Genomic DNA, 26,939 nt, shown 5'->3' on the forward strand with positions numbered 1-26,939 from the left:
CCCCTTATGTTTTGTATTCACTTATTAGAACGTAAGCCCCTTGATAGAAGGAATTGTCTTGAATTCTTATTTTGCTATTCCTAGTACAAAGGTTTAACTATTGCCTTCTCTATTAAAACAGTCATGTAGGCACCAATGCTGGGCAAGCTCAAGCATGTGACATCTGACAACAGAATATGACTATCCAATATATCCTAACCTGTCTGTCAATGGACTTATTGTCGGTATGGTTTTTCCTCTCACACCTTCTACCTTTGAGCTACTCACCTGTGTGTTATGATTAGCAACAGTTTTAACACTAGGACAATGTCAGCTTACCATTCATAGGATTATACTCCTCTGCTGTTAGTACATTTCTTAGAGCTCAATTTCTAGAAAGCATAGGGAGAGAAAGCAGCAGATGCAGCATGTGGCCTCACCTGAGTCAATCCTTATCCTGAGGTTATGGATCTGGCTTGCCAGTTTGTGCTACCTACATCACTACACTATAACAGAGACCATTCACCTTAGAGACCTGCTGCAGATATGGGTACAATACAGCAAGTGATTTAGACCCTCTTCCTTGTATTTTAAAGGGTCAGTAAGAGTTCACTGGAAGCCACCAGAACTTTGATGCTTTCCCAGAGCATTTACGATTAGAGTCAGGGTTAGAAATAAGGTAAGGGTTAGGGTCAGGAATTAGGCTTAGGGTTAAGGTCACTTTAGAATGAAGAAGATTAGGGTTAGAGTATTGTACAAGAGGAAGATTAACCATGGACAGTCTAAGAAAAAAGTCAAAAGTGACAATTAGTCCATCAAGACACAAATTAGGATTTATCTGATTGTCACATTCTGTTACATGCTGGTTCTTGTCCAAAACTGATGATTTGCCCTTGTGTCTTGATAATAAAGGGGAAAGCAAAGCCTATTTAAGACCATGGGACTCCAGTAGCAACCAGAGTATGTCCAACATTTCTGTTTCCCATCAGTTATGCCACAAGGAGAACAATTTTGGTAATAGTAAATGAGAAGAATTATTTGCGCAGCATGCCCCAACTCATAGGAAACATAATTGTGCAACTCATACTACCAATCACTTGGTTGGTCATTAGGGTCATCTTCAATGCCAAAGGACTACTAGTATTATCTTTATACCAAAAAAATAATTTAATAAATATTCATTGCTTGTGATTGGGTTCTGTCAACATATGGAAAATAATATTTCCAAGGTTAATTTTCTTATTCAATATCATTCAAATCAAACTACCAAATGTTATAAGATTAAAATTTAATAACAAAATTTATCTTGAGCAATAAAATACAGTAATCTCATGAAAAATTAGAATGGAGAGCTATCATGACCATATCTCCATCTATCCTACAGGGCAATAATCATGAAAACTTCTGACTAAAATAGTGAGAGGCTGATCAATGAGTTAGACTAAGTATAGAAGATTTAGAAGGAAAAAATATAGTAGCAGTGTAGGTAGCAAACCCAAATATATCAACTGCTCGAACAAAGACTTGTTAACTGACAAAAACTTTTGTGACAACTGGAAATGGGTCTGGAAGGAATGAAATTGATATCAATATGTCACAACATATACTATAACAAGCTCCAAATGGATGCATGATCTGGCTATAAAAGGTCATACCATAAATTTCTGAAGCATGAAGGAGACATCTTTTCTACCTATGAATAAGGAAAGAGCACTTAATCCCAGAAACACAGTATTGAAAAGGATACAATGGATGATTTTAATTACATAATGTTCAAAGCATTTAGAACAAACACAGTCAATACAGTTAAAATTAGAAGGGAAGCAAGGAACTGGCTAAAAATCCTTGCAGCAACTTTCTCTGTTAAAGATCTGATAAGCATGTATTAAGAATCCACCTGGTTGCTCATATGTACTATTTGTGCCCGATGAGTACTCTGGCCTTGTATGGATCTGTTGAGTCACAATTGGCCATACTGCAAGACTCTTATATAGTGATGTCATTTTGAATCTTTTTGAGAATAAAGGACAACAGCCAACCTTAGAGCACTGAATTAACTGGACAAGAAGGGAAGCTATTCCTCCAATAGTGAAATGATCAAAGGACATGAATATATAGTTTGTGGGGAAGAAATTTGAGTCATCGACAACCATTTTAAAAAACACAATTGCTAACAATAAGAGGAATGAAAACTGAAAAATTATAATAATCTACCTCAACCTATTAGATTTTGAAAAATTACCAAAAAAAACCCAAAACAAAATAAATTACAACTGCCAATGAAGCTCTTTGAAAACAGAAACATTAATGAACTGCTGTTGGAGCTCTAAAGAAATCCAACTACTCTGGAAGACAACTTGGAACTATACCTCACAATCATTCACCAATCATACCTTTTAAGTAAGTAATGCCACTAGTATGACTACTTTCCAAAGTTTGAAAGAGAGAAATTGTCCATTTGTACAAAAATGTTTGTGGTAGTACTTTTTGTCATTGTAAAAAACCATAAAGTAAGGACGTGCCCAGCATTTGAGAAATGGCAAGACAAATTGGTGATTATTGACAATGTTGAATATTATTCATCATTAAGAGATTAAGAAACAGTCAGTTTTGCAAAACCCAGAAAGATTCTTATGAAGTGATACAGAGTGAAGTGAGCAGAACCAAGAGAACAATTCACCTATTGGCTGCAAAATTATGAAGAAAGACAACTTTGAAAAGCTTATGAACTCTGATCAATGCATTGACCAACCATGGCTACAAGGAATTAATAATGGGGCAGGATTCTCACCTCTTGACATAGACAATGGATGAGAAGAACAGAAGGAAGCAGACTTTTTCTGTCAGGTAAATGTTTTGGAATGCTTCTTCTTGCTCTGATAACTTGTTTAGAAAGGAGGCCTTATTTAAAGAAAGTAAGAAATGTGTAAGAGAGAGAGAGAGAGAGAGAGAGAGAGAGAGAGAGAGAGAGAGAGAGAGAGAGAGAGAGAGAGAGAGGGAGGGAGGAAATTAGGGAGGAAGGGAGGGAGGAAGGAAGGGAGGGAAGGAGGGAGGAAGGAGAGAGGGAGGAAAGAAGAGGGAGGGAAGGAGGGAGGGAGGAAGGAAAGAGGATGGGAGGGAGGGAAGGAGGGAGGGAAGGAGGAAAGGAAGGGGGGAAAATAAGCTATGTTAATAAAACATTTTAAAATGTGTGCCAAATAAGGTAGGATTCAGAAGGAAATAAAGGTACAGTTTGGGAAATAAAGTAATGAATTTAGTTTAAAATTTTTTTCTTCAAAAAAGTTCTACCTGATGGAGATTTCCAATTTCATGTTTATTTTTTCTGTTCACTTTGATTACTTTGTTTATGTTTGCTGGTGTTTTTCGAAGTCAGAGAAAAAAATTAAAAGAACTTAGCCAGATCCTTGATTGGTTCGCCCCTCTTAGAAAAAAAAAATTGACTGTAGCTTCTCATATGAAAATCCTTTTTAATTCCCAGTCAAACCAGCAAAATATGTGTTTTTATTTATTTTATTTAAGGCAAGGGGGTTAAGTGATTTGCCCAAGGACACACAGCTAAGCAATTATTAAGTGTCTGAGGCCTTGTTTGAACTCAGGTCCTCCTGCCTCCAGGGCCGGTGCTCTATCCACTGAGCCACCTAGTGACCCTCAAACCAGCAAAGTAAAAAGAAGTCATGGTGAAACACTGACCAAAAAATGGCTTGTGTTGCTCTGATCTAAGACACAAGCTTCCAAAGGGGCATATTCATTCACACCATGATCATTTTTGTCTTTCATTCTTGAAGACTATGACATCAGGAAGATAATGCCATGACAAGCAAGTGAATTGTATTTGAATGAGAGGAGTGCTTGGTCCAGTGGCCAGATATGAATCAGGATAACTGGAGATGACCCTGGATGTGAGGCAAACAGTGTTAAGTGATCTGCCCAAGGTCATACAGCTAGAAAGAGCCAAGTGTCTGAGGTCAAATTTGAACTCAGATCCTCCTGACTCCAGAGCTAGTGCTCTATCCACTGTGCCATTTAGTTCCCTGTTCACACCATAATGACAGTCAGCTAGCTACACAGAGCATGGGAGAAGAAGGTGCTGTTAGGGGGTTTCCTTTTATCCCCAAGTCCAGGCACAACAATTCATCACTTCAAAAAGCCTCGTGTCTTTCAGCTTCCTGGTCTCCTTGCCCTTTGACATCGAGCAGCTAGCTGAGTTCGATTGCTTTCCTCTTTTATTTAAGTTTTGTAATTTTCTTTATAATTTGGTCGAGCACTAGCCAGGTGACCTTGGGTTAGTGACTTAATCACAGGTCTCAGAGCTCAAGAGGGATTTGGGAGGCTATCTAGCTGAAATCATACTTGACTCAGCATTCTCTCCAAAGTATCACTGATAAGTGGTTGCCAGGACTTCACTCAAAGATTACCACAGAGGGGGAGCTCTCTTAGGATAATGACTGACTTTTATATAGCTCTTCAAAGTTTACAAAACACTTAACTAACATCTCATTTAAGCCTCACAACAGGTATTAATATCCCAGCCTCACAGATGAGGAAAATGAAGCTGACAGTGAGTTCATTCAAATGAGATGACCTATATAAAGTGTTTTGTGAATTTTAAACATTAAGAAGTTTTAAATGAAAGAGCAAAAGTTTGTAGAAGGTGAAGAAAGAAAGGGAGACAGAAAGAAAGGGAGGAAGAAAGAAGGAAAGAAAGAAAGAAAGAGAGAGAGAGAGAGAAAGAAAGAAAGAAAGAAAGAAAGAAAGAAAGAAAGAAAGAAAGAAAAGGAAGGAAGGAAGGAAGGAAGGAAGGAAGGAAGGAAGGAAGGAAGGAAGGAAGGAAGGAAGGAAGGAAGGAAGGAAGGAAGGAAGGATGAAAAGTAAGAAGGAAGAAATAAAGAAAAACAAAAAAGAAAAAGAAAGATGTCAGAAAACAAAGAGGATGAGGAGGACAAACATGAGGAGAAGCTCAGCTTTATCACTCAGTTATGTCACAATGCAATTATAATTTGCCTCCTATATATTGGTCACTTTATTAGCCACTTGCTTTGCAAAGATACAAATAAAAGAATCTCTGTCCTCAAAGGGTTTATGACAAACAGATGTAGGCTATGCCCTCTCCTCCCAGCACACTCTCTCACAGGCACACCCACATGCACACACATTAGGTTCCTAGACGTAGGCTAGCTACCTCTCAGGATTCTTATATAACCATGCATGGTATCAGTGAATCTTCCAGAATTCTATGTAATCAAACCGCCATTCTGGTGGACCTATTCATTGTAAACTGCCAGTTATCAGTGTCTGAATTTTGATTAAGTAATTAACATAAATAGGTTTTTATATAAGAATTTATTTTAATATATAGCAAGTACAGAAGGTGCAAAGCATTTCTTTCTTTTGCAGCCTACACACACACACACACACACACACACACAATGAGGATGGTTGTTCTTTGTTCTCAAAGAGGAGCCTGACAGCAGAAAGATGACTCCATGACAAACAAGTGCATTGGATTTGAGTGAGGGAGGGCTGCCCTAAATCACCATTCTGACTTTTCCCTCTAGAGCCACCTGAGTCTGGTGGCCAAATATGAATCAGGACAACTGGAGGTGGCCCCAGATTCAAAGTATTCCAGATTAAGTGATTTTCCCAAGGTCACACCGCAAATGTCAAATATCTGAGGTCAAATTTGAACTCAGGTCCTCCTTACTCCAGGGCTAGTGCTCTATTCATTCCACCACCTAGCTGCCCTAGGGACATACTGTCCCTATAACATCTTGGTCACTGGGGAAACTATAGTCAAACTAAACATAGTTTCTTTTTTTTTTTTTTTTTTTTTTGCAAGGCAAGGGGATTAAATGACTTGCCCAAGCTAGGTAATTATTAAGTGTCTGGGGATGGATTTAAACTCAGATTCTCCTGACTCCAGGATTGGTGCTCTCTCTCCACTGTGCCTCCCAGCTCCCCAAAACATAGTTTCTTCAAACTTGTTTCTTCAACTTGTCTTCCAAATTCACCATATGGATTGATCATCATAGCTTCCTTTAATCTATTCTGAGTCAAAGAGGTCACTGAAGAGGGTTTAGCCTTGTTCTACTTCCCTCACAATCCAGAAAAAGTAATGATTGGGGGAAAGTTTCAGAGAAATATCTATCATTCTCTGTTCAAGGTAAGGAAAGTGTTCCTAACTCTCACTCTCTCATTTATCTCATAATAGAATGGGTGACTTCAAGAATTAATATGGGGCTGATGCATAGACTCAAAGGAGATGAATCTAGAAATATTGTTCATGACATAATTTCTCTGACTTTTGATAAGTTAACTATCAGTATTTATTATTATAGTTAATATGCATAGCATTTAAAAGATTGCATCTTTTCTTCTCCTCTTTCCCTCTGTCCCTCCCTGTCTCCCTCCCTTCTACTTGCTCTTCCTTCCTTCTTTCCTTCCTTCCCCTTCAAAAATGAAGGACAGCCAACACTCTGTGAGTAGTGATATTGGGGGACCCAACTGGCCAGTTCCAGTTGGGTTATGTTTCTATTACCTCTTCCCCCTAGTCCCTTCTCCTTCTCGTCTCCTTCTATCCACATGGGGAGTCATAGCCTTACAGGCAGTGTTGATTGCTTATACTTCACAAGCTCTCTTAGGTTTTGACGGTTGGAGATTTTCCTTCGTATTTTCTTACCTTGTTTCTTTTTTCCAAACACTGCGACAATTCTTTTGTCTTGAAATTTTCACTCACTATTTCTTGAAACATACCTCTGGTAAACTAGGTTTAATAAAGTCCTCTGGGATTCAAATGGAGCTACTTGACTATGCTTTTAAACCTAAATCACTCTGACCTTCACCGATTGGTCAACGATAGGCCCTAACCCAGATTCCACTTGCTTATTGTTTGAGTTTGGTAGAAAGTTTGAGTGCAAAGACAGTATTGATGAGCAGTTCATTGAGAGGCAGGTTAGGATGTACCTGAAAGTCTCATTCTATCACCAGATAGCACATGCTAGGGCTTGCCTGGCATTGGTGGTATGCCACGGTTCCTCACAGAAATGGGAGGAATCGACCAATTTAAGACTAAGAGACTCCCTAGACAACCAGACCATCTCCAATAGTTCCATTTCCTATAAATCAGATCATGGGATGAAACCATTCTGGCAAAAGCAAGTGAGAAAGATGACTTGCATAGCAGATACCTCACTATAATAAATATAGCTGTGCAATTCATACCTCCAATTATTGATTAGTTGGTATGGTCCTCTGCAATACAGATGAACTAGTAGTAAAAAAATAGCAATTGTTTCTATTCTGGCCAGAAAGTCTGAACATTTTCTCTTCCCAGATTGATTCTTTTGGAAAGCCAAACTAGACTGTCTTTTGCCTCATTTCTTATCTAGGCTTTAATCACTGAACGGGTATTATCTCAGACAAATAATGGCCTGGGAAAGAACTTAGCTTAAAAAGGCCAGAATCTCCCACTACATCTGGGGCCGTTACCCATCATCCTGACCTCTGTCTTGCTACTGGACTCTAATGAATCTGGAGGAGGGAGGCAGATGATTTTACACAGTCACACCTTACTTAAATCCAAATCATTTTCGAGTCAAGGCATTGCCCTTTTGAGATTATTGTTTCTCTTCAACAAACAACAACAGTGTGGTTAGCAGAATGGAGGCAGTTACAGACTATCTGTGCATGCTTTAATTCAAAGAGCAAAAGACCCTTTGTTTGTATATCATAATATTCCTCTGGAAGCAGATTCCCAAGCCCCTTCCATGCTGGGATTATAGTAGCCAAACATGCTTGTACCCGCTAATAAGTCTCTCATTACACAAATAGGATGAAGAGCATTGGATTCAGAGTCAGGAGACCAGGGTTCAAATCCCAGCTTTACTCTCAGCTATCTGTGACTTTTACCGTATCCTTTCATCTCCTGAAAACCCGGTTTACTTCTCAATGACCGGCTCTGATAAAATGGTCTCTAAAGTAACTTCCAGACCCAATCTGCAAGTCTATGAGTCTATAAGAATTTCATTTTCTTGGGCCTTTTCTGGACATCTCAGAGTCTCTTCATTTCTTAAAATATAACTTAGATATATGGGACCCATACAGGAGAGCTTCAAAAGTGCGATGACTCATGGATCAATGCAGATATGAGAATGAATTAAATCTATTTAAAGAAAGGTCTGCAGAATTGGTTTAACTGTACTAGGAATATCTACTCTGGGCCTCCTTGTGCAGGTAATGGGCCACAAGCATGTTATTAATGCCCGAGAGGGATTTATTTATTATATTCCATTAGTGTATTTTAACAAACATTGCTTTGGGACAGCATGCCTGCCAATTTATGTTTATGAGGCTGTCAACATAATTTACATGCTGACAAAAATATGATACAATATTGCCAATGCCGGGCTGCCTTGTCAAATGATCTTGTCAGGAAGAAATGAAACATCCCCCAGCCAAGGAGCAAAGCCGATTCATTACCCTCGGCAGCCCAGCTTCGGCACTGACACGCCGAAATACACTTAATGCCTTTTTTCATGCATCATGTGAATAAAAAAGGGGGCTGGATAAGCCACCTCAGAGGAGAATACCCTGAGCAACAGGAAATGGATGTCTGATTTCTATGGAATGGAAATAACAGGAACGGGAGGCCCAAGAAATACTGGCATGGAAGATTAAGTAGACTTTCTTTTGGAAATTCAGGGACACAAGAGAAACCATGGACAGCTCCAAAGACCCAAATGCAAATAATACTCTGACAAGGAGAAGATGGTCATGTGCAAATGTCTTGCTTTTGACTGCTTTTCTTTTTTTTTGGGGGGGGGGGGGCGGTTCAGACTACCTGCTGATGTCTCTAGGATGAGATGTAAGCAAGCCAGATGCTTTTCTCTCCTTGGTTTCCCATGGTGGTTAGGAATTAGAAGACTAAATCTCCCTATCTTTAAAACAAAGGGACCAGGATCCTACCTAGTCATTGGAATCAAGGCAATTAGTCAAAAAGCATTTATTAAACATTTATTCCATGGTAAGCTCTGTGAATTACAAAATGCCAGAACCCAGAGACCCCAGCAATCTAGCCCAGACCCGATTAAGAATCCCTAGTATATGGGGTAGCTAGGTAGCACAGTGGATAGAGCACTGCCTCTGGGGTCAGGAGAACTTGAATTCATATCTGATCCTGGACACTTATTACTTAACTCTAATTGCTTCCTCTCACCCCCCCCAATGAATCTCTAATATGGCATATTTAACAAGTGATCCAGAAGACTCCTCAGAAAACTCATAGAAAAGCCTTGACAATGTCTATTATCATCCTATCATTGTATCCTGTCAAGGCTAGATCTGAGCCAAACTGCTTATAAGTTATGTTGTCATAAGCAGAACATTATTTTTTTAGCCTGGTACTGATGCCTTTATACTACTGTTATGCTCCAGGGAGGGAATAGCTAGAGACATATTCCCTCCTCATTAGCATTTACTAGCATTAAATAGGCAAACGGAACCACACCCAAGCAGTATGGATTATAACCATGAATATCTCTCAGTGGAACTGAGGAAAGACCGTTAAAAGCTTTTACATTACTCTTTCCCTTGCCTAAAAGCCATGTATGCACCCCACATACCTACCTACTTCCTCCACCCCCAGATTCACTAGGATGCAATGTCTCTGCTGGAGAAGAGTCTACTCTCTAGTGAAGAGTAGATCATAGAAATTCTATCCCAGAGACTTATTAACCTTCTATGTGAAGCACTGGGCTATATGACCCCCAGATTTCATGAGAAAGGGGAAATTAATAGTATACATAATTAATTTCAGAAAAAAGTACAATAGAATTCAGGAAAAAAACTAAATTGCCCCCCCCCCAAAAAAATTCCAGAATTGTGGATTACCTTGCTGAAAGTCCTCAGACTCCACAGTGATAAATCAAGGATAAACAAAATATCTAAGGCTGAGAAGGGTCCTAATAGACCATCTAGTTCAGGCCATAATGGATCAAGAATCCCTTCTAAGTTCAAGTCAGCCTCTATTGAAAGGCTTCTAATGTTAGAGAATTCATTGCCTCCCACAACCAATATTACAGTTCACAACTCATTCTAGTTTAGGATATCTCTAAATTGTAAGATGTATTTGTGCACTGAAATTCTCAGATGCATCAGCAAGCTAATCAGTGTGGATATTCTCTTCAATGAGGCAAGTGGTAACCTGCTCAGGTACCCCAATCGGATGTGACCCATATCCACTTCCTTCTATAAGTTCACCTTATGACGTTCATCCTACATGTTTCGGGGGATCAGTTTCTGGGAGAAAATCACAAAGATTCTAGTGGAACATTCCATTAGTCACACCTCATTCTAATCACATGACCAGATCATCTTTTTCTGAATTCCACATTTACTGGATGACATACTTCATTCCAATTCTTGGTCATAGTCCATTATTAACCATGCTTTGAAGCCTACATTTATTTACTAAGCACTTTCTAAATGTTTTTAAAGTTATATGCATTTTTTAAGTCCTTAGAGACTGGAGAATTCCATGTCTCAGTCATGTAACAATGAGAATAAAATTGAGATATTTAAAATATAGACTTTTTTTAAAAAAAGATTTTATTTGAGTTTTACAATTTTTACCCCATTCATACTTCCCTCCCCCCACCCCACCCCCACAGAAAGCAATCTACTGGGGGTGGAGCCAAGATGGCAACAAGAAGGGATCCAGTCTTAGGAGCTCTCTGATAAAACTCATAAGCTAAGGACTCTAACTAAACTTTCGAGAGACAAAACCCACAAAGGGACCCAGTGAGGCAGTTCTCCTACTCAAGGTAACCTGGAAAAGAGCAGAAAGGCTCTGCTCCCAGGGGTCAGAGGGGCGGCCCACCAGAGGAGTGGCCCACCAGAGGGAAAGAACTTCAGCCTCCGGGAGGCAGCCCCAGGGTGCTGGGAGCTGCGGCTCACAGCAACAGGAGAGTCTCCTGAGCTGCACCCCGGGGAGCACCAGGCACAAAGTGGGGGAACAGCGGGGGACCTCCGCCAGAGTGAGCATGAGGAGCCCAGCCCTCAGGGCACACAGACAGCAGCTTGGTCTTTCCCCAGCCCTGATCCAGGAAACAGAAGCAGGCAGAGCTGGTAAGCAGGAGCCTCCAAGAGCATGAGCCCATTGAGCTGAGGGAGGAGAGTGAAGAGAGACTGCTCTTGTCCTCTGCCCCTGGAACAGGACTCTGGGGCTATGACCACATTCAGATCCTGATCGCAGTCTAGGCCCCCCCACAGAACAGCAGTGGCCCCCCCACCTCAGCCCCGTGGCAGAGGGCGCTTATGGTCATTCACAGACCAGGAGGGAGGACAGAGCCTCACACACTGAGACCCTTGTGGAAGTGTCCCAAAAGCTCAGGAAGCACCCCAAAACCAGGCCCAGGCTGGGAAAATGAGCAAGCAGAGAAACAAAAGGAAGACTATTGAGAAATATTTTGCAAATGAGCCCAAGAAGGATCAAAATACTCAGTCTGAAGATGAGGAAGAACAAGCTCCTGCATCTGAAGACTCCAAGAAAAACAGAAATCAGGCTCAGGCTATGACAGAGCTCAAAAAAGACTTTGAAAATCAAATGAGGGAGTTGGAAGAAAAACTGGGAAAAGAAAGGAGAGAGATGCTGGAAAAACATGAAAATGAAGTCAGCAGCTTAGTCAAGGAAATCCAAAAAAATGTTGAAGAAAATAGCATGCTAAAAACCAGCTTAGGTCAAATGGATAAAACAGTTCAAAAAGTTATTGAGGAGAAGAATGCTTTAAAAAGCAAAACTGGCCAGATGGAAAAAGAGATAAGAAAACTCTCTGAGGAGAACAAATCCTTCAGACAAAGAATAGAATTCAGGGAGATTGATGAATTTACCAGAAATCAGGAATCAATACTTCAAAACCAAAAAAATGAAAAATTAGAAGAAAATGTGAAATATTCATTGAAAAAACAACTGATATGGAAAACAGACTTAGGAAAGATAATTTAAAAATTATCAGAATACCTGAAAGTCATGATCAGGAGAAGAGTCTTGACATCATTTTCAAAGAATTACTACAGGAAAATTGCCCTGATATTCTAGAAGCAGAGGGCAAAATAGAAATGGAGAGAATCCACTGATCCCCCCGAGAAAGAGATCCCAAAAAACCAACCCCTAGGAATATTATAGCCAAGTTCCAAAACTCCCAAGTCAAAGACAAAATATTACATGCAGCCAGAAGGACACAGTTCAAATATTGTGGAGCTGCAGTCAGGATCACACAGGACTTAGCAGCAACTACACTGGAAGCTCGTAGGGCTTGGAATACAATATACCGGAAGGCAAAAGAGCTTAGGATGCAACCAAGAATGAACTACCCAGCAAGGCTGAATGTCCTCTTCCAGGGAAAAAGATGGACTTTCAAAGAACCAGGGGAATTTCAAATGTTCCTTTTGGAATGGCCAGAGCTGAACAGAAGGTTTGATCTTCAGATACAGGACTCAGGTGAAGCATGGAGATTGGAGGAGAGGGGGGAAATAGGAGGGACTTAATGAGGATGAACTGCATGTATTCCTGCATAGAAAAATGACACTGATAATACTCATATGAACCTTCTCAGTTAATAGAGCAGGTAGAGGGAACTTTTATAGTTGAAGCACAGGAGAAAGCTGAATTTGAAGATAAAACATGGTGTATAAATGGAGTCAATAGAAAAAAAGGGAAATGGAATGGGAGAAAGAAAAAGGAGAGGGGGAATAGTCCAAGATATTTCACATAATAAGATTTTTTTTATTACAATGAGCTATTGCAATGATATGGAAGGGGGGAGGCAAGGGGGAATGAGGGAACCTTTGCTCTCATCAGAGATGGCTAGGAGAGGAAACAGCAAATATACTCAATGGGGTATAGACATCTGGAGTAAGAAGGAGGGGGGAGCAGGGGGAAGGGGTGGGGATGTGAATAAAGGAGGAGAGGATGGACCATGGGGGGAGAGTGGTCAGATATAACACATTTTCTTTTTTACTTCTTGCAAGGGGCTGGGATTGGAAGGCCTGTCCAGGACCATAGGGCCAGGTGGATGCTGGGCCTAAGGGGTGGGGTGGGGGGCTCAGGGCTTCTTGGCCCCAGGACCAGGGATCTGTCTGCTGCACCACTCAGATACCCTACAGCAGAGTCAGAGTGAAAGGAGAGAGAAAATATAGTTCATGGTAGTAGAGAAATAAGAAAGGAGGGAGTTGCGATCAGCAATGGCAATGTTGAAAAAATATGGAAGTAACTTTTGTGATGGACTTATCATAAAGAATGTGATCCACTCACGACAGAGTTGTTGGTGTTGGAACAAAGACTGAAGCACATTTTTTTATTATTATTATTGGGAGAGGGTGCAGAGCAAATGGGGCTGGGTGGCCTGCCTGGGGCCACATAGCAGGGTGATCTTTGGGTGTCTGAAGCCGGATTTGGACCTGGGTGCTCCTGGCTCAAGGGCCAATGCTCTGTCTGCCACCCAGCCACCCCTACTATGATTACTATTTTATTTTGGGTCTTTCTTTTTCTTCTTTTTGGTTTTTGCAGGGCAGTGGGGATCGGGTGGCTTGCATGTCACACAGCTGGGTGATTGTTGGGTTTACGAAGCTGGATATGGGCTTGGATACTCGTGGCTCCAGGGCTGGTGCTTCATCCATTGCGCCACCTAGTCATACCTACAATTATTACTATTATTTTTTTAATTTTAATTTTTTTTCTCTCCCCTTTACTTTTTTCACCCAAGCAAGTCTATCTATATTCATGGGGGGGAGGGGTATTTTGTTTACTTGTAAACAAGAATATTTTATCAATGTAAAAAAACATTTGTACAAAATGAGAATAAAAAATAAATTTAAAAAAGAAAAAAAAGAAAGCAATCTGTCAGTCTTTACATTGTCTCCATGTTGTACATTGAACCAAATTGAATGTGATGAGAGAGAAATGATATCCTTAAGGAAGAAACAAAAGATAGACTTTTGTTCCTGGAAGTTTAAAGTCATCAAAGTCACTTTGGAATTTTACAATTCACCCCACTCTGGTTGGGGCTTGTTCTTCGTTATCAAAGGAGACTAAAATGACATCACTATGTTTAAGTCAAATTACAGTGTGTCCACCCATGGCTGATCAACCCAATATGAACTCAGCATGCTCTACCATAAATCAGGCATAAATGGTCCCTTTGAACACCTAGGGTGGAGACTTTGAACTTAGATAACCTCATATTTCCTTTGAGCTGCTTCCATTCTGCCTTCCTCATAGAGCACAGGCCCCTCTCTGATGAGGGCGTGGCATGCTGGTCAATCCTATGCTAAGATCTCCTATGTAGTCCAATCAATTCTAAAATTAGTGTCTCTATATTGGGGTTTTTTTCCTGATCCCCTTGTGAGTGCTTGCCCTATGTGAGTTCTCCATAAAATTGTCTTTGTGGCAAACACACATCTGGCATTCTAACAATGTGCCCAGCCCATCGAAGCTGCCCTCTCCATAGTAATGTTGGAAAGCTAGGCAGTTTAGCTCAAGAAAAAACCTCAGGATATGGTATCTTCTCCTTCCAAGTGATCTTCAGAATCTTCCTAAGACCATTCAAATGGAAGCAATTCAGTTTCCTAGCATGACACTGGAAGACTGTCCAAGTTTCACAAACTTATAGCAATGAGAATGGTTCTGTAGATCTTTTAGCTGCCTTCATGGCAGTTGGAATGAAGTGTTCTCATCTGCCAATTCCACCAATGGAAGACTTCACATGCTTATGGTAGAGATCCTCCCCTAACTCAGCTATGGGGTTGAAACCCTTAGCTACCCTCCACCTAGCTTAGCCTACCTGCCACAATAGTTTACTGGAGTATGGCAACTGTGCATGCTACAACTTCTTGGAGTCCCTGGTGACTGAGGTGTACATCAAAGGTGTAAAGTCCAAATCATATATTTCAGTAGGAAAATCTAGAGGTACAGGATCTCTGGAGGTCATATGTCTAATGATAAGTCATCACTAGACAATAAATATACTTCATCCATTTGGTTATTGATCAACCCAAATAGTCTTATGTGGTTACAGTTCTCTTACAGGAGATTCTAAAATATTTTGTGGCTTTATTCAACCAATATAATATCACCTTTTAGTAGGAGCATAAGGAAGGTCTTCATTCAATAATTTAGAATGGCTTTATTAAGAACCTCCTCATTATTCCAGGTACAAAGAATATGACCAAAATGGAAATATTCTTGTCCTCAAGAAACTTACTTTCCATTGTGATAAATAATAAAATACTTTAAGACCGACCCCCTTCAAATTGGATTTCTCAGTGTATATCCTTCATAACAGTGGCAAATACTTTATACATCACCTATCTCCTTGTTTTATGCCTGACTAAATATTAATATTCAGAAAGTTTTCCCCAAAAAAGTTCATCTCTCATTAAATGTTTGATGTCAGATTGAATCTCTCTGATGGATTCATGAGAAATACCTTCCTCTCCTAAGTTGAAAGAAATAAAAAATAATAATAATAAAAAAGCAAGCAGAGAAGGGCCTTATACTTGCCACATCATTCAGTCATTTGTGTGATGATCTTTGGAAAAATCCTGCATGTTTATACATTGGCCATAAAAATTTTATAGATAATTAGAAGGAAGTCTATTGGCAAGTGCTGGTTGGGATTGTCCTAATAATTTTCTTTCAATACTAAGAAATCCCAACATTTTCTTATCCTTTAATCCCTTCATAAATCATAAGACTTGATGCCCAAAAGACCTCTCATCTGTGGTGAATCCAGCATAGGTTTCCTCTAAGTACATTTCATCTAATCAAAATGCCTTTTCTGTCTTTGCTCACTTTATACCATTTATACCTCCCCTTTAAGGACATTTAGGACTTAGTACAGCACCCCCTCACTCAAATCCAATTCATGTGCTTCTCAAGGTATCGCCTCCCTGATGTTATGGTCTTCTTCAAGAATAAAGGACAGAAGGAGAAGCTAGGTGGCACAGTGGATAGAGCACTGGCCCTGGAGTCAGGATGACCTGAGTTCAAATCCGATCTCAGACACTTAATAATTACCTAGCTGTGGGGCCTTGGGCAAGCCATTTAACCCCATTGCCTTGCAAAAACCTAAAAAAAAAAAAGAATGAAGGACAAATATCATCATTATCATCATGAGGACAAAGTGTCCAAGTGTAATGTTCTTACCAGTTAAAAATAAGGGAGTTATAAAAATCTTTGCAGATCTTTTCCATTTTAATTCCATCATTTTCATCCCATTTTCATATTTAAATGCATTCAGGAGGATTTTGCTTCTTTAGATCACATCAAACTTTCTTTTACAAACTTCTTTCACTCTACTTCTCTCTGTTTTGTGAGGCAATCTTGCTCATAATCTCCCATCAAATTGAATCTAGCTGATTGAGTAAATTTGAGTAGAACAGGAGAGAGTCATATATCTATTCTTACCTGATACTTCCCTTGTTGGTCATAACTCTTCACATATCTGGCAAATAAGGAGTTGTTTGTTAATGAGATATTGGGGGGAGTTCTTTTGTTTTCATTAGTCAGTTAATCTTTATTTGTTAAAATTCTGCATGAAATTATTGTAGTTTATGTCTGTGCACTTTCCTCCACGTATATCACTTTTTCCAGCATCAGTACACCCATGGATCTTTCATTTCAGCCAGATAGTATAGGGAATAGAGAAGGAGTGCATATGTGGGCATGTGTGTGTGTGTATATTATTGCATCTTTTGAGGACACTGGGATGATGATGTTATGACCCACAGAGGAAGATTTCATGGGAGAAAACAGATCGTTATAGCAAATATTAGTAATAGTAGTAACTTACTTAAATAGGTCCCAATGGATTGGAAGTCTTGCAATTGGACCCCAGATTTTTTCCTGTTGTCTCTCTTTTTCTTGATTTTAATCTTTGCTCTAAGAAGTTTGTGGACTGTTTCTACACACTTGATTCAAGAATGACTCCCACTTGAGTAACAAATAATTCCCTGTCAGTTGAATACAGTTGTTTCATTTTCTTTTTATCAAATATGAATCTGCCTCTCTGTAATTTCCCTCCCATCCCTCCTAGTTCTGCTTCTTAGGTCTAATCATTATAAGTCTGAGTATCAAGTAATATATTCCCTTCTCCACATGGCCACCCTTTATCTATTTAAATACATTCACTACCCACCAAGTTCTATCTTCCTCCATGTTAAAAGTCCCTTGATCTTTCAAATAATCTTCATATGACAAGAATTCTAGTACCCTTGTTATCTTAGCACATCTCTTCTTGACTGTTTCAAGTTTGTCAATGCCCTTCCTGGAAGGTATTACAGTAGGTATTCCTTTCATGTAGGAGGTGGACTATATATCCTCCATTGGTCCCTTTTAACTCACCAGTTCTGGGATTCCATGGTTCTGTGAATTTCTTGTCCCCTAAAGTGGGACAAACTCCCTTGGTTCGGGCTGTGAATCTCTTAGTCCTACTTAAGGAGTCTTGCCTTTTTTAACAGCTACATCTTGGTAGGTCTCAATAGCATTAACAACTGTTCAGTGTTATAATAATGAAATAAATCATCTCTATCTTACATACAATCAAATAAGGGAATAATTGATGAAGACCCAGTAATATTGGATTGTTTGTCTGACTGTAATTAATTCACTGGGACACTTTGGGCAAGTCATGCACCGAGTACTTGCTCATGACTAACTCCTGCTCTGGTTTCAGATTCCCCATTTGTAGATCATAATACAAGCTAACCTCTAAGGTCCCTTTGTGTGATGGAAAGAGAACTTGATTTTGAGTCAGGGGACTTGGGCTTGAGCAAAGCTCTGATCCCTAAAACCTCTGACATTTCAAATCACTGGCCCTAGTTTTGTTTTATCTCAACAATAAGGGTGTTGAGCATGATGCTATCCAACAGATATATTTCTATTCAAATCTTAAGTTGGAAATTGCTTACAAAATTCATGAGAATTACACAAAGCCAAAGCCACAGCCATGCCTCATTGTTCAGGATTGAGAGATTTTAGAGAAAGCACTTGATGTGTCCTGATGCTCCTTTCTGGTTCTACTGATACACAAGTTAATACAAGCAAACTGGAATGTCTATCAGTCTCACTCATAACCAGTCTCTGATGATCCTCTTAAGCTTTCAATGCAACATTGGAGTATGGAAAAAAGAAGCTTTTCTACTTAAAATGACCTACATATTGAAATCACAGCTGCAGTGGAAGCCCATGTCCCTAGGTGGAATAGGCAGCTCTCATTTCTCATGGTATGGTTATCCAGGCAGCATTGTCATAGTGACTGACTTCTTCCATCTCCACCATGATATTCAAACACCCTCCTTATTCACATCTAGCCAGAAATAGCAATGGCAGGGAGGTGTAGATAGCTGAAATAACATGGGTTGTGGAGGGGAGAAGTTATTCAAGGAGGATATGAACTCTAATACAATCCTCCTACCTTCAAGGATGATGGTCCTGGGAGAGAAGGCCAGCATTGTGAGAAGAGGTTAGGGAGGCAAAAGAGGAAAAGGCTGGAATGAAAGAGGAAGAGGATGAAAGGAGACAGATGAAACAGGATGCAAGTAGTGAAAAACAAAGGCCAGAAGGTGCAAAAGATGGATGAAAGTAGTCTTGTTGGCTCCTGATTCCATTTTCTTTATGAGAAGAGTGGTTATGTGCACAATGATCAAACTTCTGAAGACTGCCTCAGCTCCTTTTTGTCCCATGAGGAAGATCAAGCACACTGAAGTACAGAGTGAAAGACTTCTCTGACCAGGGCTGTAATTCTGTTTTTAATCCACTTTCAAGGACTGACTATTGTTTAAACATATTACTTAACAATCCCTCTATAATCAGAATTTGCAAAAGAAAATATCCAGTCTCTTTTGGGGGGATGAAGGGGCTACAGTAAGCAGAGGGAAAACCCACATAAGGCAGCTCCTCCTTAAATTATGAGAACATCCTCCCTCCTGGCTTTTTTTATCTAGAGTTGCCCCTAATTGTTTATTTGTGCCTCTCTGCTGAAGTCATCCAGGTTCTCACCCTAACCATGAGGGTTCAACTAGAAATCCTGAAGTATTGCTCTGAATGCTAGGAAGGATCTCCACCTGAATGAGAAAAGATGGCCATTTATCTGGAAAGTGGAGCAGGATTGTGGGTCTATGAGAGGTTTCAACCAAAAGGAGAAAAACCTTCAAGAAAATCTCATCCTTTCTCTGAAGACTTAAAAGCTAATGGGTAAAATGACATGAAGGCACAGATCTATTCTCCTGATGGAGATCGCTTAATTCTATGTCCTTCTACATCTAGCACGAGGCCTAGCACACAGTAGGTGATTAAGAAATGCTTACTGGATTGATTGATGAATTTGGACCGATACCAAGCAATCCAACATGTCCCCACTATTGAGGTCCTACCATGAATCAGTTAGTTATCAAATATGCTAAATACAAGCCAGGGTGGGGGAAGGTGAGAAAAATACTTTCTCTCCAGAAGCTTACATCCTTGATGCAAACAGGTAAACAGATGGAGGCCTGGAGGAGCAGAAGGGGAAGGAAAAAACACTGACAAGTCAGGGTCCCAGGAGCTACTTTCCATTCTGGGACTGTGTGAATCACATGGCCAGGTGCTGATGAGCAGCATCTGTGGCCATGGCCTGGCCCTTTCAGCTGAGAAGCCCTAAGAGAGTTTGGCTACCTTTCTGGTGGAGTCCATGAAGTGGCAGGTGGCTTGCTGGGACCTTTGTGAGTGTGTATCTCTTTGAGCGGGAACCACAGAGGGCCTGTCAGATCATCTGTCCAGCTTGAGAATATTGTTTCTAAACTCCCCTAATCTGTCCCAGCAGGAGTTGCTGCCTTTGACCTCCTTCCTAGGTCCTGGACACCCTCCTGAACTCCACATCTGAGTCTCCAGTTCTTGTCATCATGATCTAGGTATCTCCACTGGAACAGGTGCCAACTGGAAGAAAGGATGAATGGGCACAGAGTCAGTTTCTTTCCTGGGGAGACTGGACTTAGCCAATGCTTCCAAGAAGAGGTGAAGTAAGCCAAGGCAGATGACTCAGTAGAAAGAAAATCTCCCAAGTTTCCTTTCTTCCTGGCTTCCCATCTCTCTTCTTGCTCCTCTCTACTGGCCCCAGCAAGGGATGGGTACTTTGAGCCTTGAGATTTCAGTCCTGAGAAATGTGATCTTGAGCTTTTCACAACAGAACCCAAAGGTGGTCCTCACCTCAGGAGAGGAAGTGGTGCCTTTTCCTGGTTCCTTCTCCTATTACTTTTCATGAGGCTGAAGGCTGTTCAGTGAGAACTCCAGTGAAATATTTCAGAAATATCATACTGTATGTGAGAGCAGCACAAATCAACTTGCCTGTAGCTTTTGCAGGCACATATACAGTATTTTAATGTCCCCATTTATCCTGATCTGTAATACATCTTCATGGTGTGGCCTTAATCACAAATGACAAGTGTTGAAAATGTAATAAAGACAGGGGCACATTAATCCACTTTGTATGAAAATGGGGAAAGATAATCCAATTCTGAACAGCTTGCTCCACACACAAACATGCACGTGCGTGTGTCTGCACACACGCATAATTTCATCATGTTTCATATTTTAGTAAGAGGGATCATTAGAAAACCTAATGAGAAAAGAGCTTTCAAGATGCACAATGGAGGAAAGGCACATTGAGCTTATCATGGAGAAGAAAAGACTGAGGGAAGGATGCCGTCTTCTTGTACCTTTTTAGTACAAAATATTTGAAGAGATGTTATGTGGAAGAGGAAGACCCAAAAGACAGACCTGGGAGCAGAGGATGCCAGCTACAGGCAGGCAGCTCTGAGCTCACCATAAGAAGGGATCTGATAATAATCCTGGTTCCCACAGCTGGAGATGCTTAAATAAAGATCCTGAACTGCTTAGTCCTAGGCTAAATGGAACAAGGTGTCACATAAGAGGGTTAGAGGTAGAGCTGTCCACTTGGGTTCAAAACTAGTAACTTGGCCATGACTGCACAAGATGGGGGAGGGCTGACAACAAAACAATTCATTTAGAAGGGGTTTTGGATGAATTGCAAGCTTGAGACATCTCAACCATGCAGAAGAGCAAGAAAGAAAACTTAAGGGAAACTGGGTTAAAAAGGCAAAGGGTTCTGCTCTCTGTCATCTGACATGAACTCTCTCATTCCAAGTTCCACAGTTTAGGAAGGACATTGCTAAGCTAAGGAATGTCCACCAAAGGGTCTCAGGATAAGAAAGGCCTAGAAATCCCATCATACTAGGAATGGCTGAAGCACCTGGAGATGTTTAACTTGGAGAAGAAATAAGATGTCTGCCTTCCAGTATCATATCTAAAGGACTGTCTGTACTGTGGGGAAGGGGTTGGCTTTATTGGCTCTGGCCCAGAGGATGCAACCAGGAGGGGTTTGAGAAAAGGAAAATTTCAGCTTCCTAACATCAAAAGTGGAATGGATGATTTCCAGAATCACTGGAGGCCAACAGCTAGGGCTGGATCTTCACTTGCCAAGGATGTCATCAAGGTAAGAGGGAGGAGCACTCAATGGTCATTGTGGAGACTTCTACCTTTCCAGTTCCTTCCTCCTGTAATGAGGCCTCCTGAATGAGTAGAGCCCTTTTATTTCTTGCTTGCCCCTGAACCTGCACTTGGAAGCTGACCCAGATGATCTCAAAGACTGACTCCTTCAGCAGGCCCAGACATCCATCAGTCATTTCAGTGGCAAGAGACTTCCTCAGAAATTCTGAATTCTTTATAACTCAAGGCCTCAGACAACGCAGCCGCCAATAGACTAGATATTCTCCCATTTCAGAGTCATAACCATTTTAAATAATAATAATAATGATGATGATGATGATGATGCTTTTGGTGTTTGTTGTAATAATATTTGCACTATATGCCTCACAGGAGGATGTGAGGTGCAAATGACATGATGCCAGTGAAAGGGTTCTTTGTCCTCTGCCATGCAATATAGAAATGTTCATCATCACCAGGAGCATCCATCCTACTACCAGGTCTCCTAGGTCCTTCCCTGAGAAGGCTGGTAAAGTCCACCATAGTTTTTGGGGTATTTTCTTTTGGAGGACTATCCTCAGCAGCTAGAAATCTCTGGCCTTGAATATGAATGTGTTAGAATAACCAATCAGAACTTTTCCCAAGTCCATGGAGCACAGAAAGAAATTAGCATGACTCACACTGGGTTAGCTAGAGATGAAGATATTTTCTGAAGCAGATTTTGGGATGCGACTCACATCAATTTCTTCTAAATGACCTAGCTCTGACCCTGACTCTTGGTGGGTCTGAAACTTGGGGCAAGAGCAGCAGAGACCTTCAGGACCCCTTCTGGCAGCCTCAAAGCCTAGAACAGCTTCACGAGAAACCCTGCTGTGCAGTGAGTTTCATTATTTTGGGGCAATTGCTAGCCATCCTATAGAACTTCAGTGACACATGAAGCCCAGAATGAGTTCTGACCTCTGTGGGCAGCACTTGGGTGAGGCCATTACCATGAGATAATGGATTCTGTGCCCCCTTTTAATAAAGCTCAAGTTTTTTTAGAAATTAAAATCATGAGCAATGAGAAGCTCTGTGCATACCAATGAGTGGAAACTTTCCCTTTTTTTTAAAGTTGGGTGCTGCCCTAGGAAGCTGATGCTCCAGGGACACTTGCAAAGTGGATCTAGGATTCCAGGGCTTATCTACCTTGATTCTATAGGTCAGTGGATTCCAAGGAGCCTGCAATGATTACTTATTATCAGGGCCTGAAAGGGGAGACAACAGGAAAATATTTTTTATCAAAACCCAAGTCCATTGGAAGCCCCTTTAACTGGGAAGTAGAATAGAAGTGGCCAGAATACAGACCTAACTCTGCCAAGATTGGTCTCACCCAGGGGCAATCATCAACAGATGTAATCACACATATAGAAATGTTATCCATTGTCATATATGGATTTATTAATATACTCATAAATAATAAATTGTGTATTAATAGGTAGTGATTATGATTCTGCTACTGATGATGATGGCATTAAAGGACCAGATGCCTTCCAGGGGGGTAAAATTAATGATATTCTGCTCCCTTCGCAATAATCCTCTGCCCTGTAACGGAGCTGCAATTGGCTCTATGTTCTCCAAATAAGGGACATTTGTGTGGGATAGTCACATCCCATAACCAAGAAGTTTCAGAGACCAGATTTGAACCTCAGTCTTCTGAATTCCTGAATTGCACACCCCACAATTACTTCATGTTATGATTTCAGGGAAGCTCCCTCCCTAAGTCTTTGATGATTCTAGAATTCCTGCTCCTGGAAGGACAAGCTATATTGGAAAATCAGGGGCATCTCCTCCTTAGTTTATGATCACCTCAAGAACGGGACTATCTTTGCCCAGATCCAAGAATATGAAGAGGGAAATAAGGGAAGAATGGAAATGGGGGGAGGAGTGGCAAGCAAGCTATAAAAGGATATGGGAGCCAAACAGGGTTTTGTATTTGAACTTAGAGGTGATAGGAAACCACTAGTGCTTATTAAGTAGGAGAGTTCTTCCAAAGTGGGGAGGAGGGAAGGCACTGAGATATTGAACCATAATCTATAGGGCTATTCCAGAACAAATCAGCCTAAAACCTAATTTCTTGACTTTCCTGACCCTCCCCCAAAAGGCTTTTAAATCTTGTTTCTGCTTCATCCTAAACTTAATCCTCCTGAAAAATAAACATTGGGTTCCAGACATCTTGAAGGTAGAATCTTGGTGTTAGGCAACCACATAAGTCCCCATGTCCCTAACTCACCAGGCTATATTCCACTGAAGTCCTTGTATCCAGAGCAATTAGCCTTTCTGTGTCTGGCAAAATGGGAATTCATTACTGGAAGAGACAATTCTGAGACCCTGAACTCCAGCATTGGGTCCTGAAGAGAAACTCAGAGGTCATCTAGTTGACCTCTTCACTTGGCTGAGTCTCTCTATAGTCAGATCTCCCAAGTTTTAAAGCTCATAAAAAGCAGAGAAAGGAAGAACCCATTCATGTCTGAGTCACCACAATCCTGGGAAAAGCCACAGAGCTGACCATGCATCTAGTGACACATGCAACATAGAGTGATCAATTCACCTACATGCCTTGATGCAAAAATAGATTCTCTGGAGCCATGAGAATGGTCTCCTAGGGCTGTTCTGACAGTAACAGAAGGATGATTTCCCCTCTTTCAGGATTCCCATCATTCTGTGACAATTTCTAGTCAGGTCAGAGCCTCTCTCATCCAGGGAAGGTGAGAACCACTCATTAATATAATGGAACTGTCTGCCATCTTGGGATATATCATATATTCCCCTCTCAGCTTTGAACTGGGATTGAGCAATATTCAGAGTTCTTAAAGAGACACACAGTGTTTGAGAGACAGAATGGGAGGAGAAATGGCGACCTTAAGAACAGAGGTGGGAAATATCAATGGCACAGGGGCAAAAAGCAATAGGAGAAAAATATTATGAATGAGCTGCAGCAGAAACTAGAAAGATGCCAAGTAGTCATCGAGGAGCAGAAGACTTGATGGAGGTCCCCAAATGTGACACCTGTCTGTAAGAATTGGGGAAAAGGCTGGGATCTGCTCTTTCCTCATCTTCCTCTCCTGGTGTTTGCCTATTAATAGACACTACAGCATCCTGTGCTCTCTTCTTTACCTAAACATTTCTAGTCATTTGAATATTTGTCTCAAACACAACAAAATCATTGTTTCCCTAAAAAGAAATTTCTATTTAAATGAGGATAAAGACTTCCATGGCAGTAGTTCTCTCCTTCCTCATTGGGCACCTCCACTACTAAGAACTACGGAAAACACAGGAGCCAGTGAAAAAGCTGGAATAGTCACAGAAGTGAAAGGGCACTCCCCAAACTGAGAGAGGAGACAGCTGCCTGGTAGAGAACATTTAGTAGGGGCAGAATTTCAATTGGGTCAAACCTCCCCAGTCAATCCAAATCTACTGGGGTCATTGAGGACAAGAGCTAGTAACTCATCGGGCCCTTAGAAATATCAGACTCTGGAGGCAGGGTAGCATGACCAATTCAAATTATTTGTATTCTTGGTACTCTGGATGTGACCCAAAACAGACCCTTTTAATGGGACACCAGGTGGTATCTGACAGAAGATGCTGGTTCTGACGAGAGGCTATAGCCAAAAATAGTATCAGAAAAGGTTAGCTACAATCTCTTTGGAGGAGAATGAGGAAGAGACAGCTGGGGAGGATTTCCCCAGTCCCTCTTTTCCCTCAGACAAACCAGTTCTAAAATTCTCACGCATAGTGTTTAACTGGAAATATCAACTGCGCCACATACAGCAAGGCAGGGGACTGCCTGGCGAAGCCACATAATGAGATAGTAGAGTTAGGCAGAGGAAGGGGAGGGGGAGGGGAAGAGAAAAATGATGGGGGCGGGGGAAAGAAGGAAAATCAGGGAGGAGCTGGGAAGTTGGAATCAGAAAATTTGCATTGAGATTCCCAAGAATCATGACATATTCTCTGGGTATCTGAAAAAGTCAATTCTCTCTGAGACTCTATGGCCTCATTTTTAAAATACAGATAACAGTTCCTTTATTCTCTCTCACACAAGCTCCAGGGAAGAAAGTACCCTGGAACCCATTATTTAAAAATGTCTAAGTAGAAGGATGTCACTGATTCAAGAATGAGACCAATACCTTTCCCACCAAGGTTTTTCTTCTTCCTGTTGTATTTCTGACAGATCCAAGTGAGAGGTGAGAGACAAGAGTGTGTGTTTTGACTTCTTTCAGAGGCAATGTGGTTGCTCTCCTGGCTCACAGGCTGCCTCTTCTCTTAATTGACACAGTTACCCTGGGCTGGTGCCTTTCCCATCAGCACATCATCATCATCCATTTCCACAGCATGGAAACAGTTCCATTCCATTAACTTTTTTAGAGAACCATTCCCTATCTGTCTATTTATAGATTTTAATGGTCTGTGTCTTTGGCCACAGCCGGGCTCATTTTTGAGAGCTTCTTGTCTTTGATCTCTAATTTTTCTTTGTTCAGAATCAATATTTTTCTTCAATGCCTCTTTTGATATCCACCCCCTCTGTTGGCTGCCATAATAATTGGCTAAGGCTGCTATATCAACGTTATCTAACATATTTTTGCCAGATGGAGTTCTTCATTGATGGTCAACTTTTGGCTTAGTCTTGCACTGGAGTCCAGCGGGGTGCTGATCTCTTTGATACAGTGACAGGTGCTAACTATCTTCCATAACATGAGCCAGATGTGGGCATTCTTCTTGCTTTGTGCCAGATGTTGCCACTGCTTGAGTGCTTTTCCTCCTCTAGCAGAGGTTTCTTGTGGGTCCTCATTATTCTCCCTTTCAGAAGATGTTTTGATTCGGTAGGTTTCTGTTCCCTCGATGTTGGCAATGTTATTGTGTGGTTTTTGGATATGCAGTTCAGATTTGATTTTTCGGCTCTTAAAATGTGAGAAACAGAGTCTATGGTGGATATATAGCTGATCTTGAGTCAGAAAGTCCTAGGTTCAAGTCTTTCATCAGAAACAACCTTGTCATGTGACCCCAGGCAATTCAATGAATCTTAGTGCCCATAGTATACTCTCTAAAGTACAAAGTTATAAGTGGTTTGTCTCTCTTCAATAACAGATGGAGTTTCCACATCAGGGCCTCCCCATATCTGTCTCCCATAAATAAAACCTCTGGCAATGATCTCTTCTCTATATCATTGTAGGGAAGGGGCCTAAAAGAACCTCTGCCTCTGTCTCTGTTTCTATCTATCTCTGAGTACCTCTCTCTCTCTCTCTCTCTCTCTCTCTCTCTCTCACACACACACACACACACACACACACACACACACACTGCCTATCTACCTTTCTCTGTCTGTCTCTCTGTCCCTATCTGTGTCTGTCTATCTCCCCTTCCACCATCATCCTCTCCCCAACCCTATCACATG

The 26,939-nt window shown here is 40.9% G+C and overlaps 1 long non-coding RNA gene across 1 annotated transcript in view; it reads left to right on the forward strand.

Annotated features, from left to right (window-relative positions):
- The first annotated feature begins 2,012 nt into the window (after positions 1–2,012).
- Positions 2,013–26,939, forward strand: part of LOC141512549 (uncharacterized) — a 55,471-nt gene continuing 30,544 nt past the window's right edge. The window contains exon 1 of the long non-coding RNA XR_012475526.1: positions 2,013–2,826. This is a non-coding gene — a long non-coding RNA (uncharacterized LOC141512549). The remainder of the gene's footprint in view (positions 2,827–26,939) is intronic.

Source organism: Macrotis lagotis, chromosome 1 (genome assembly GCF_037893015.1).
Source record: "Macrotis lagotis isolate mMagLag1 chromosome 1, bilby.v1.9.chrom.fasta, whole genome shotgun sequence".
NCBI lineage: Eukaryota > Metazoa > Chordata > Mammalia > Peramelemorphia > Peramelidae > Macrotis > Macrotis lagotis.